The sequence below is a fragment of the Pleurodeles waltl genome, chromosome 10, assembly GCF_031143425.1.
Source record: "Pleurodeles waltl isolate 20211129_DDA chromosome 10, aPleWal1.hap1.20221129, whole genome shotgun sequence".
Lineage (NCBI taxonomy): Eukaryota > Metazoa > Chordata > Amphibia > Caudata > Salamandridae > Pleurodeles > Pleurodeles waltl.
Window position 1 is genome coordinate 915258824 of NC_090449.1, and position 13770 is coordinate 915272593.

Sequence of the window (13770 nt, forward strand, 5' to 3'; positions counted from 1 at the left end):
CCCTGCACTACGCTGCGCAATCGGGGTACACTACTCAGTTCTTGTGACTAGGCCTACAGGTCTATGGACGACAAATGCACACATGGGTGATGCAGGACCATGGATAGCTGTACTTGGCACCCTACAGAGGTGGGGGGCGGGGGCACAGGGCCATGGCTAACGGAGGGGACTAGCCTACAGAAAGCGCCCTGGCCTTGAGTTACCCACAGCCCTCCTCCCCAACCCAGACACCTCCACTGCGCGCAAAGATAGCAGAATGTGCTGATACTCACCCCCTTGTGTCTGCTGTAATGTCCTCAAGCGCCCATCCAAATCGGGGTAGGCCACCGCCAGGATCCGGGACATCAGGGGGGTCAATTGGCGGCTGGCACCCCTCCTACGTTGGGAGGCCATCCCCAGCAGAGACTCGGCGGTCTTTCTGGTCCCGCGGCGGATGTCCTCCCACCTCTTTCGGCAGTGGGTGCCCCGTCTGTTGTGGACCCCCAGGGCCCGGACGTCCTTGGCGATGGCACGCCACATGTCGATCTTCTGATGGGCGCTGACCTATTTGACATGTACAGGGTGGGAAAGGAAATATCATCACTTTTCTGCATGGTGGATGTGAGTGCCCCCCCCCTCCCCAACCTTGCCATGTGGCACATGTTCCCATCTGTCGTGCGTTGCACTCCTCTTCGCTCCCCTCCCCACCATCTTACATACACTCCACTCAACACAGGCATAGCCCATTCAGCGTGCACCCTGTGTACTAACCTGTTGGTCTGGAGGACCGTAGAGTAGCACATACTGGGGGAGGACCCCATCAACAAGTTTCTCCAATTCTTCGGAAGTGAAGGCTGGGGCCCTTTCCCCAGTCGCAGCAGCCATTGTATCTTCCAGACCGAGGTCACAGCAGCACTTGCAGTATAGGTCCTCTCCTGTGGATGATCAGGTCTTGAGTGATTAATCAGATAGAAAATGGCGGTCACGCCCGCGGCAGTGCGTACCGCGGCGGTGCGTACCGCGACCGCCGGCGCACATCGTCATTGGGTCCTGAGACCCATAGGGTTCAATGTTAACCAATGCTGCTTTGCGCCGCGGTCTTCGACCGCCTACCGCCACGGTGTGCCACGCCAGCGCAGTGACCTCACATCCCACTGTCACACTTCACAGGTCAGGCAGCCGCCATTTCAAGGGCCCACATAGCATGATTTCTACTGCGTCACACAGGCCTAGGCCTTGCATTGCCACTCATACAAGCCGTTCCATGCATAGCGATTCGTGTACTGTGCAAGCTGTGTGAACGAACCTGTGGGTTGCTTGACTCTGTGCTCCATGTTGTCCTTCCTAGGCACCGTCCGCTGGGACTTGCGAGGAGAAGGATGAATCCTCCCGTGTACCGACCGCTGGCGGACCTGTCGACAATGGAAGAACGACATATCATACTTACATACCGGCTTGACAGAGCAACTATACATGAACTATGTGCCCAGCTGGAGCCAGACCTGATGTCCCCCATCCGCCAACCCACAGGGATCCCCCTCTGGTGCAGGTTCGGTCAGTACTCCATTTTTTGGCAAGTGGGTCGTTTCAGACAACAGTGGCCATATCATCTGGGATGTCTCAGCCTATGTTTTCTAAGGTTTTGTCCAGTGATGAAATACATGCGGAGCTACATTATTTTCCCTGAGGTGGGCGAATTGGCTACAGTGAAGGGTGATTTCCATGCCCTTGGACATATCCCCAACATCATTGGGGCCATTGATGGGACCCATGTGGCTTTGGTTCCCCCCAAAGACAATGAGCAGGTGTACCGAAACAGAAAAAGTTATCATTCGATGAATGTCCAGGTGGTCTGTTTGGCTGACCAGTACATCTCCCATGTAAATGCCAAGTTCCCTGGGTCAGTGCATGACGCGTATGTCATGCGAAATAGCAGCATCCCTTATGTGATGGAACAGCTACAGAGACACCGTGTGTGGCTAATTGGTGACTCTGGTTAACCCAACCTGTTGTGGCTACTGACCCCAGTGAGGAATCCCAGGACAAGGGCAGAGGAACGGTACAATGAGGCCCATGGGCGAACTAGGAGGATCATAGAAAGTACCTTCGGGCTCCTGAAGGCCAGGTTTAGGTGCCTGCATATGACAGGGGGATCCCTCATGTACTCACCAAAGAAGGTGTGCCAGATCATCGTGGCCTGCTGTATGCTTCACAATCTTGCATTGCGACGCCAGGTGCCTTTTCTGCAGGAGGATGGTCCAGATGGTGGTGTTGTTGCAGCTGTGGAGCCTGTGGAGAGTGAAGAGGAGGAAGAGGACGGGGACGACACGGACAACAGGGATACAGTCATACAACAATACTTTCAGTAGCACACAGGTAAGAAACAGCCACCCCAATTTACATTTACTTAAGGCCTCATGCGTCTCCACTGTCTGTGTTTCCCCCCAGTTCCTGTTAACTGATTTGTGACTTTCCCTTCCCTTTTCAGAGCTGTGTGACCCACTGCCTGACTTCAGCTTTGTTTGCCCATGGACTAAAGCTTATTGAAATTGGTATGTTGTCATCACAAAGTAACTGGACATTATTGAACCGTTATGTGTAATACATTTGTTAAGAATACAAGCAGACTCCTGTTTATTTAAGTGGAATAAGTGATTTATTTAAAGTGCTAGATATAGGTAAATGATTGGGAAGCGGGGATGGGTGGGGGTGGAGTAATGTCCATGGCAGAGTCCAGTTCTCAGTCGCACAGGTGCATTGTCCATATGCCTGTGGAAGGATGGAGCAGGGGCAGTTCAAGGTTGGACAGGGTGACAATGTGGGACAGTGGGATGACATCAGGGGGTATCTTAGGCTGGCGGGGGTCTTGCAATCCTACTCTGTCTTCTTGTGCGATCTCAGGTTCCGCTTGCGGGGTGGTTCTTCTTCTGCAGGAGGTGGGGTTCTGGTGGCCTGTCGTTGTGTGGGGGCCTCCTGTCCACTGGCGCCGGCGGAGGTGGTAGGCTGTTCCTGGCCTGGGCTAGTGACAGGGGCCCTTTGGGGTGCCACATGGTCCCGCAATGTGGTGACGATCTGGGTAAGGGCCAGGACGATGGTCCCCATTGCGGAACCGATGTTCCTCAGTTCCTCCCTGAACCCCATGTACCGTTCCTCCTGCAGTTCCTGGATCTCCTGGAACCGGGCCAGTACCGTCGCCATCGTCTCCTGGGAGCGGTGGTATGCTCCCATGATGGAGGAGAGTGCCTCTTGGAGAGTCGGTTCCCTGGGCCTGTCCCCCCCTGTCACACAGCAGCCCTCCCAGTTCCCCTGTGTTCCTGGGCCTCTGTCCCCTGGCCGGTGTGCCCACTACCACTGCCCCCAGGTCCCTGTTGTTGTTGGGGTGGTGGGTCAACCTGGGTGCCCTGTAGTGGTGGACACACCGCTGATTTACGTGCCCTGGAGACAGAGGCATGGGCCCGCTGGGTGGGAGCTGTGCTGGTGTTCCCAGAGGGGGTTGGGTCTGGTGTAGCCTGTGGCTGTCTGTGGGGAACCGACTGTCCAGAGGTCCCCGATGGGCCGGGCTGGTCGTCTGGCTCCAGGGAGACAGAGCTGCTGTCATCGCTGGGGGCCTCTTCTGGGGGTGGGATGGACATCTCTGGACCCTCCGTGGCGGTGTGGTGGCGTTCGGGTCCTGCAGGGGTATAAAGGTATGGTTATTGCTTCTGTGTGTGGGATTTCGTGTGATGGGTGGGTGTCCGTGTACCCATGTGCAGGCATTTCCTTGTGGGGGCTTTTGTGAGGGTGGCTTGTGGGGGTGATGTGTGTGTGCAGTGGGCATGCTTTGGTGATGGTTGTCCATGCTTTGGGGTCGCATTGCTTGGTGTTGGGATGGGTGGGTTGTGATGGTGAGGCTTTTGCTAGGGGTTGGTGTGATGGGGGAGGGGGTGAGGGTGGGGGTATGATTTGGCATTCAGGTGGGGTGGGGGTGGGAAGCAGTAGTGAAGATTTGCCTTACCAGAGTCCATTCCTCCGCCTACTCCAGCGAGGCCCTCAGGATGCAGGATGTGCAAGACTTCCTCCTCCCACGCGGTAAATTCGGGGGGAGTAGGTGGGGGTCCGCCGCCAGTCTTCTGCACTGCTATGTTGTGCCTTGATACCATGGAACGCACCTTCCCCGTAGGTCGTTCCATCTCTTCCTGATGTCCTCCCGATTGCGTGGATGCTGTCCCACCGCGTTGACCCTGTCCACTATCCTTTGCCATAGCTCCATCTGCCTGGCAATTGTGGTGTGCTGCACCTGTGCCCCGAAGAGCTGGGGCTCTACACAGACTATTTCCTCCACCATGACCCTGAGTTCGGCGTCACTGAACCTGGGGTGTCTTTGGGGTGCCATGGGGTGGAGTGGTTGAGGTGCGGGGTGGAGTTTGTGGTGATGAGTGTGGTGCGTGTGGTGGTGTGTGGTGTTTGGTGCGTGGATTCTGTATGGGTGATGGTGTTGTGTGCCTCTGTGTTGTGGGATTCTCTATTCTGTGCTCTGTCTCTAGCCTTCGTCACTGATTTCGGGTCGTAGGGGCTTGTGGGTGATGTGGGTGTGTGTTTTATATTGTGTTGGGTGTGTGGGAGTGGTGTTAGTATGTGTATCAGGTGTGTGTATTTCGAACTGACCAATGTGGCTGAGTTTTCTATGGGTGTGTGTATTTTGACCGCGGCGGTGTGTAATGGAATACCGCGTTTGAAAGACCGCCGCGTGGATTTGTGGGTCGGAATGGTATGGGCGTATTTCTGTTGGCGTGACGGTGAATGTTTGGTCAGCGCCATTTTTTCGCTGACCTTTGGTGTGGTGGATTATTGAGGATGTCGGGTTTTCGGCGGTTTGGCAGTTGCGGGTCAGAATGACCGTGGCGGTTTACCGCGGCCGCGGCGGTGTTATGGCGGTCTTCTGACCGGCGGTAAGCGCCTTTTACCGCCGAGGTCAGAATGACCCCCTATATGTTAAATGAGAAAATATTACACTTAGACGACTTTAGAGAAGATTAATCAGCAAATGTATATTTTAAATTGTTATGTGAGTACGTTAAAATGATGAATGCAAGGGACTGTACGTTTGTACACAGTTACCTGCTTCGGTGTCAGAAGGTATCACATATCATCAAATCCTGTTAACCTGGTATTTCTTGCAGTCTGTTGTTAAGCATATTTTACAATGAGGGAAGTTTTTAATATTATTTCTCAAATTATGATTTTGTTTTACCAGAAGTTCCTTTGGTCAAGCATTTGAATAAGAATCTGCACTTTAAAGGAGCAGAATTTGCAGGGAATTATTTCTTTCCAATGAAACCATTAGATGCTGCACATGGACATAGACACAAATTGTTCAATTGCTGACATTGAGATGGAATTCTGAAATTTAGTTGACGATCGAAGGAGGGAACTAGAAACTAAATCCAAATCAGATAAGAATCTTAAGTCGCAACATCAGTGGAAGAAGGGGGAGACAGAACATCAATTGCAAGGGAATTTACCCTGTTTAACTTTAGATTGGCAGCAATAAGGGTAGCTGTCCAAACATATCATTTGCAAAACTGTCTTGCACTAGATTTGTTGCTCGCAAAAGAGGGCGGTGTCTGTTGGATTTTGAAAGTTCAACAATGTTGCACCTATATTCCGGATAAAATAAGGAATTTCAAAAGTATATTCAGAATATGTCAGGGTTGACGAAGGATTTGAAAGAGTTGGAAGTGACATGTATGGGAAGCTACTAGAGATGGATTTCCTGCTATAGACAGATGGTTTGGTAACCTAGGAAGTGGAGTTGTTCTTTTGGTGTTGAGGCCATTGTTGGTAATTTTAATACTGGTAATAGTTTTGTGTATTGGATATACAATGTTTCATAGAAGAAAAATTCAGAAGGGTCAGAAGAGGAAATGAGCAGTGGTTGAGCTGGAAGATAGACAGTGTTAATATTACAATGACAGGAAGCGTTTGGAAGACGCAAGGTGAAAGCTGTTAAAAAAAACAGCAGGGCTACCATTGAATTCTTAAAGTGACGGAACCAGTGTTATTGTGTCGGTTAGAATTGGAGCTAAACTGAGGGAGAGATCTAACAGGCAACCATTTCAATTTGCCATTTTCAGAATTACCTAGGATGATGAGTAAGGTGGTGCAGGCGTGTGCCTACCCTCCAGAACTCTCCGCTTTCACGTTTAAACAACTACAAAAGGAAGACATTTTGAGAAGAAGAGGGACCCACGGAGATGAACGACAGACATTTGTGAATGAAACCTGTTCTCAAGAGCCATCTCAGCTTCTACATCCTGGCATTCTGTTTGACCCCCTGCCTCCAGGGCCAGTGGCACTGGATTCCCCACTCCCTCTGGAAGAGTAGAGGGTGCACTTTCTGTGGGGTCTGGGGGACCGGGTTCCACTGGAAATTTGGTATCCCAGTTCTGACTGTAGTTGTCCTGTTAAAGGGGACCCTAGTTGGATCCAAGACAAACAAATGCCCGGAAATTGGTGAGAAACCCATTGGACCTGCAGACTGCAGGCATAGTGCAATGCATGCTTTAGTGATGGTACATTATAGGAGGGCATCCCCACTTGAAAAATCATTCCACCACCGATAATGCAGGTTGAAGACCTGGGTCAAGGAGACTGCTATGAACTGAACGGGCATAGGGGCAGAATCCTGAACTTTTCTTCATTAATGGGAGAACAGTTTAAATATAAGCTCCAGAAAAAAATCTGCAAGATTTTAGAGGCAATGAGATGCTAAACAAGCACTTGTGGTATTTGGAGCTTGCATCTGAAAAGTGACAACTGTGCCAGAACAAATATCAGCCTTTGTTTCTTCCCCCAAAGGGAGAGTTGCTGGTGGGTCCTGGAGGCTGGCAAGAAAAGAAAATCTATAAAAGATCCAGCAGATTTCTTGAAATTTCCGCAAGAAAGGCATGTGCCCCAGTGAGACTACAGCATAGGAAGTGTGCATAGCTCCTCCGTTCTGCAGCTTGATTACCAATGGGGAAAACGTATGCCCGGCTAAAAACTAGTCAAGAACAAAACACATCAATCTCACCACTATTATCTGCTTACAAAGGGGGGATCAGAATGGCAGAGGAGGATGAAATCTTCCATCTCAGACATGACAGGGGGCTTGCACCTCTGACCTTCCTGGTGCCATTGTTCTGGGAAGCAGTAGAGAAAGATTAGCACCTCCCCCATGTGATAGCTGAGTCCTGGGCAGACGATTTTCCCACCATGGGTGCACTTGAGTGCTAGGAAGTAGGGCTTGCAGAGTAGACAGCAGTTGTAACATCCAAAGCAATTGGCTTCCACTTTTCAGCCTTACCTGGGTGTCTCACAAATAGAACAGCACCTGAATGAGCAAGAAAATGATCAATGAGGCACTTGTCAAAAAGCAAAAAAATGTTTACTGGTCTGCACAAGATGCTTCAGAATACTTGCATCAGGCTGTAAAATAGCCCCATATAGCCCATGAGAGTGGTGCACCAGAAAGAACAGGGAACCCACACTGAATAGCATTGCCTTTGGAGGTTCCAATAGGAACCCCACTTTACATTTGAAGAGGCTCCATCCTATGTTTCTCAGTTCTTTAGAAAAGTGACCTGGAGAGACTTTTGCTCCAGAAATTAAGAACTTAAAAATCTGAGATTTTTTTTCACAGTCTCTGAAGTACAATGAGGTCCTGCGGTTATTTTGTAACTCTATTAAATGATGATGAAAGACTCTGATACTGAATGTTTAAATATTAACAACTTTATGGGCCGGTGCATTTTTGATTGTTAAAAAACGTGGTCCTCTCCTAAAAGGGTTTGAAAATGTATTAGCATTGTGCTAAAAGCATTTATCCTCTACACGTTGTACTGGGCACCTGGCGTACATCTTATTTTTAGGGGTTAAGGCTCGCTATTTCTCCGATTGTTAAGGTGCCGCCACCATATAGTGTCCAGGGTACATTATGAGGGTTTACTGAAGTGTGTGAATTTCCTTTAATGTACAAGCCCTGTTGGTTGTGAAGTCCTTTAGAGTGTGTCACCATAGGTTTTTCCACTGGTCTCAAAATTACTTTATTTTACTATTTCACCATTTCCTGCAAGCTATTTGTATCCAGTTTTGTTTTAACTTTTATTTGGCTAATTATGATCAATAAATGACAGAATTTCTAGGGTCTGTTTTCTTAGACTTACCCTAACTGTCCTTGTATTATTCTCACTCCCCCATAATAGGAATCAGGAGAACTTGTACTCTACATCTTGTGATGTGGCTCACTGGTCATGCGGGAAATTGTGCACATATTATGATCAAGTGATTCGGAGTCGAGGCATACGTTTTAAAATAAGCTACTGGATATGACTTGTCGGAGAATTATTGTGTCCATATTAGAAACAGGTCATTTTAAGCTTTGAAAAAGAGGGTTAGCTTGAAGCATATGCTGGTTGTTGTTGAATATATCTCTATTTGGCTACTGTACTTTATACATTTAATGATATAGATTCAATAATAAAGAATTCGTTATACACAGGAAATCTGGACTATGACATTTTTTGTGATATTTGGACATATGAATATGAGTGAAACCTCCATTAGGGTGCAATTTATACTTCAGTACTAGTGTTATGTCTCAAAGCTAATAAGAAAATCTTGAAAGTAGGAAAGTGTGACGTCCTGTTTCTGCTTAAAAAAAATTAAGCAATAATTCTGCTTGCATCTCAAAGACACTGAAAGCAAAGCCCCTGGCTTTCGAAGTATACTGTCAAAATAATAACTTGAAAACCAATGTGAAAAATTCAAGATCATGATTTTGAGAAAGTGTGAGGAAGTAATTTATTAGTTGGGGTGAACAGAAGTCGACACAAGAAATAACGTCATTAATTGTTAGTTCAGTCAAAAGTTTCATTAATTTAAACCTGAGATTAAACCCTGGTAGCTTAGGTACAGAGCACACAGTATTAGTTTAAAGAGATTGTGTAAAGCATTGAGACATACTGAACAGTTAATTATTCAAAAACACAACACAATAAAAACACACTTCCATTTATTAACTTAAAGAAAATGCAATACGCAAAATTACACTAAAATTGTGAAAATGTAATAAGGGTATGGATATATGAATTTTGAAAGATGTATGTGAAAATAGTGCCAAAATGCAGAAAGTGCCAATGGTAGACAGTGGTCGCAGTAGACCGGGACCTAGGGGAGATATGAGTCTGAGCATGATGAAGCCAGGATAGCAGACATCAATCAAGATTGATCTGGTCGAATGTTTTTCCCTGAGATTATGGGCCTGATTTAGATGTTGGCGGTAACGGTCCCACTAGTGAATTTTTGACTGAAAACCCGTCCGGCTGATGTAGTAAAGTCTCATAGCTGAAAGTTTACATTTGAACCACTGTCTATGCTAGAAACACAACCTGAGTCTACAGGGGGAGAGGGAAAAGTGGTTACCGATGGGACCCCAGCAACCCTTTCTGCTGTGCAGATTTGGATGAGCCTTACCGCCCAGCAAAAAGTGTCTGTCCGACTTCCACTTCTGAGTTGGGAGATGGTGGGGGGGGTGAAAACTCACTTAGTTTCCAATTCCACCTCCAATTTTAACTGGATACGACTGAACAACACGTGCTGCCACTGTTGCCACTAAACCACAGAGAAAACACAACCCTTACTGTTGCCGGACTCGAAGGTAGGGATGCTGTATTGAAAAGATACCTTGGGTGGACATGGCACAGGAGGTTGTGGCCACTGCAGACATGCCATACTTCTGCCTTGCAGTAGTGTTTCCAAAGTTCTTATGTATCCTCCTGCAAAGAATCCCACTTTGTCCCTTACTCTCTAAGGGCCAGATGTATCAAGCTTTTTTGCGAATGCAAAAATGCCTTTCCGTATGTATGAAAGGCATTCACAACTCCAATTTAAGGAATTGCTAAAATAGCGATTCCTTAAATTTGTGACCCCGTTTAGAGAATCGCAAATTGCGATTCTCTAAATAAGAAATCGCAAATAAGGAATCCTTATTTGCGATTTCTAAACCACATGTATCAAGCAATTTCTTAATGCAAACTTGGCATTCAGGAATCACATTTACCACCAAGTCAAACTTGGTGGTAACCATGTGCAAATTTTTAAAATGCATTAAAAATGCATTTTTAAAATTGACATGTAACGCACATATGCCCCTTTGGCATGTGTGTGCCTTACATGTCCCAAAAAACTTTTTGGGGTGCAGCAGAGCAGAGGGGGCCTTAGGCCCCCAGCACCCTGGGGTTTTGCATTTCGTAAATTGCAAATTCCAGTTAGGAATTTGCTATTTGGGAAATGTAAAAAAATCGTTAATATGGGCCTAGAGTCCCATAGGTGCTAATGGGCTCAGAATCGCAATTTGCAATTCGGTAATAGCATTTGCGATTTTTAAGAAATCACTATCACCGAATCGCAAATATGATACATACCATTTTGCGATTCAGAAATGGCGATGTCTTAAAATCGCTATTAGAGATTCGCAAAGTGGTTTGTTGATGCATCTGGCCCTAAATCCAAAAGGGAGAAACCCTTCTCCCCTTGTGCACAGCCTATATGCCTAGCGAGATATGTGGCCAGGGTAATGAGCAACCCCTCCTCTGTAGACACTCCAAGCAACTTCTAGGAGCAGCTCTTCCCCCACTGGGTTTGGGGCCTGACTGGGAGGACAAAAGAAGGGTAGTCCTTCATGGCTCCTCTCAGGTCATAGACAGCGGATTCAGTCCTCTTCTTTTCTTCCCCAGCAGTGTTCTGAAGAAGGTGACTTGGAGTGCAATACGTATGCCTTGCAATAGGTTATGTGTGGGTTGGGCCCTTGGCCTATCCCTAACCAAAAGGGTAAAAGTTCATAAGGGCCACCTTACCAACTTTTAAAGAAATGCATGTGTGCCATACTGCAAAAAATCCCATAGTGCCCCTCATTCACTAATTCTTAAATGGAGAAACCCTTTTACCCTTGTACAGAGCCTGTGTGCTCACCTAGAGGATCAGTCAGTGTAATGAGCAGCCTCTCTCGTCACTCCAAGCAAAGTTGCTGGCAACTGTCCCCTACTGGGCTTTGTGTCTGTCTCACTGGGAAGTCAAAACAAGGAGCTTGTCCAGGAGGCATTTGATAATTGTGTGTAACAGAGAAGGGCTGTTGGCCCTGGCCCGCTCTGCAGGTTCACCCACAAACATTTTGCCCTTTTCCCTCCACTTTTCACTGAATTTGTTTTTTTTGGCCTTAGGACTCTGTGCACTTTACCACTGCTAACCAGTGCTAAAGTGCTTCTCCTCACTCTCCTAAAACATATTTGAATTTGCTTATACCGTATTTACACATTTAATTTTTTTATCCTACTGGTGGGCCTGCATCACTTATTATGCCATCCATTTAAGTAGCACCTTAAAACATGTCCAAGGCCAGCCCCTACAGCCTGAATGCAGTTTTACAATAGAATGTTGACCTTACAAAAAAAAATCTTGCCAAGCCATAGCTGCCCTTTTATTATCTACAAGTCACCTTAAGGTTGGTCCTGGGTAGCCTATAAGGCAGGGTGTATTATTATTAAAAGGTTGGACATGTACGTTTAGGTTTTACGTGTTTTACATGTCATGGTAATTGTTTACTACTGTGAGGTCTACCTCTCCCATGGGATAACATAGGCAAGTCCTTATTCATAAGTGCTAACCCAGATTGGGACAGGTAAACATTTCATGTCTTGTAAATAAAAATCCTTGTTAACGGTAAAGTCATATTTTCAAATTACAATTTTGAAAATGGCACTTTTAGAAAGGTTGCATTTTTCTGCCCTTGGTATTTTCGTGCTTATAGCCTTTCTTGGGTCACATGACTAGATGTAACTGTCAGTTAGACTTTGTGAATTTCTCCCAGACAGTCACACATTAGAGGGATTGGGTGTGTCTGAATGAGCCATCTGCTGGCAGAATGGGAAGAGGAGTTGAGCACAGCTCCACTTGCAACTGAATAGGGAGCATTCTGCCTTCACACAAAGGATCTATCAACTCCACAGTGTCACTTCTGCCAGTGTCAAGCTAGCGCAGGGGAGTCAGGAAATTCCATGCACTTCAAAATCACTGTCTAGAAGCTTCTCCCACCTTCAAGAAGGTGATCACCCGGGCACAAAATAGGACCTCAGACACCAACTCTTCAGTTCACTCCTGTACCTGTGGAAGGACTCTTAGAGGACTGCCTCACGCTGTGAACTGCTGTGCACACTGCAAAAGTGCTTTGCAGTACCTGGAAGGACTAGTTTACTGCCTGGTGTCTGCCTTGAACTCTCAGAGGCAAGCCCTGCTGATGAGACCTGTATCTACCTGTGAACCCAAACCCACCAGAGTGACTCCAAGGGCAATTTGATATCATCCTAGTCAGAGCCACAGGGACACAAAAGGCTCCCAACATCCTGAACCTGCATCTAGACCCAGCATGAGTACGTCCTACACCCCTAAGTCGTGTGTACCCAGTTCTGGACCCTTGGTTGTGGGGCTAAAGGTGCCCAAATGACCACATCCCACAACTGAGGAATTAAAACATTTTAGGCCAAACACTGCTGTGGGAACCAGGAAGAGACTGGGACCAAACTGCTCACCTATGTCTCAGAAGTGCATCACCAGTCAAATTGAGTTTGTGGCTTCTTCTGCTGCATTCTTCTCTGCAGCAGCTTCCCCATGTTTTCTTCTATGAGCCAGCTAGTCTTGCTAAAATGAAAACTGCTTTTGGGTTTTAGTCACATAGAGACATGTTAACCTTACATTTCTACTTGCCCTTCTTTTAAATACCATGCACCCTGCCTGTTGCGATGTTAATCCTTTATGGAGTGAATTATTCATATTTAAAGGAAGGTGTTCTGCTGTCAAAAAGGATTGATTTTGACAAGATGGGCTGCTGGTTCAAACTGCAGCTGTCAGGCTATTGTGGCAGGCCTGAAACATATTTGCATGGCCACTCTAATGGAGGGAAAACTAGAGGTGTGGTAACTAGGTGAAACCTAACCTTCCAAGACATGGACTACTTTTCAAAACATGGACTTACTTTGGGCACCATACACTATGGCCTTTGGGAAAGTTAAATATGCCAATTAGGATTTAGACAATTTCAACATGTTTTAGGGGTCAGAGCAGAATCACTCCTTCCAGGTTAGCAGTGCCCCAGTGCAGAGATTCAAATAACTAGCAGCACCAGTCCTCAAGAAATGAAGGTGACAACGCAAAAAGTGGCACTTTCACAAAGAGAGAACTTGCAACAAATGAAACACCTCCAATTTGTGGTGGACATAGAGCTCTGACTATAGTTAAATCTGCATCTGGGCTTGATAATTAGAGACAGATTGTAAAACAGCTAAACCTGCAAGAGGGAAATTAATGAAACAACATTTTTATAACATTTCACAACAAACAGACAGTCTTTCTCAAGCCAAAAAAGAGGGACAGATGAGTATGGAGCGGTGTGAAAAGGTAGCTAGTAAACTGACTTAGAAGAAAAAATCAGCGTGACCCTCCGGTTTCAAATGATTTTCCACATTGCCCATGTTCTGAAATATTGAAAATGAATCTTTCTTAAGCAACATACAAACATGTATTACATTTCCAATAGACAAATGTGATTAACCAGATATTTAGTGAATAGTGCTTGGGCGGAACATAGTATGACACCCAGATTAAAATTAATGCAAATTTCAATAAGGGAAATCTGGGTGTACAGAATTATTGATACCAACCCACTTTTCATCATAAAGTTACTTTGTATCCTGTTGTCTACTGCATATAACTCAACATCCA

At 46.5% G+C, this 13770-nt stretch overlaps 1 protein-coding gene across 3 annotated transcripts in view; it reads right to left on the minus strand.

Moving 5' to 3' along the window:
* The window catches only part of LOC138262023 (ATP-dependent translocase ABCB1-like), a 935493-nt gene that overhangs the window by 479775 nt on the left and 441948 nt on the right, over nucleotides 1–13770 (minus strand). The window lies entirely within an intron of this gene.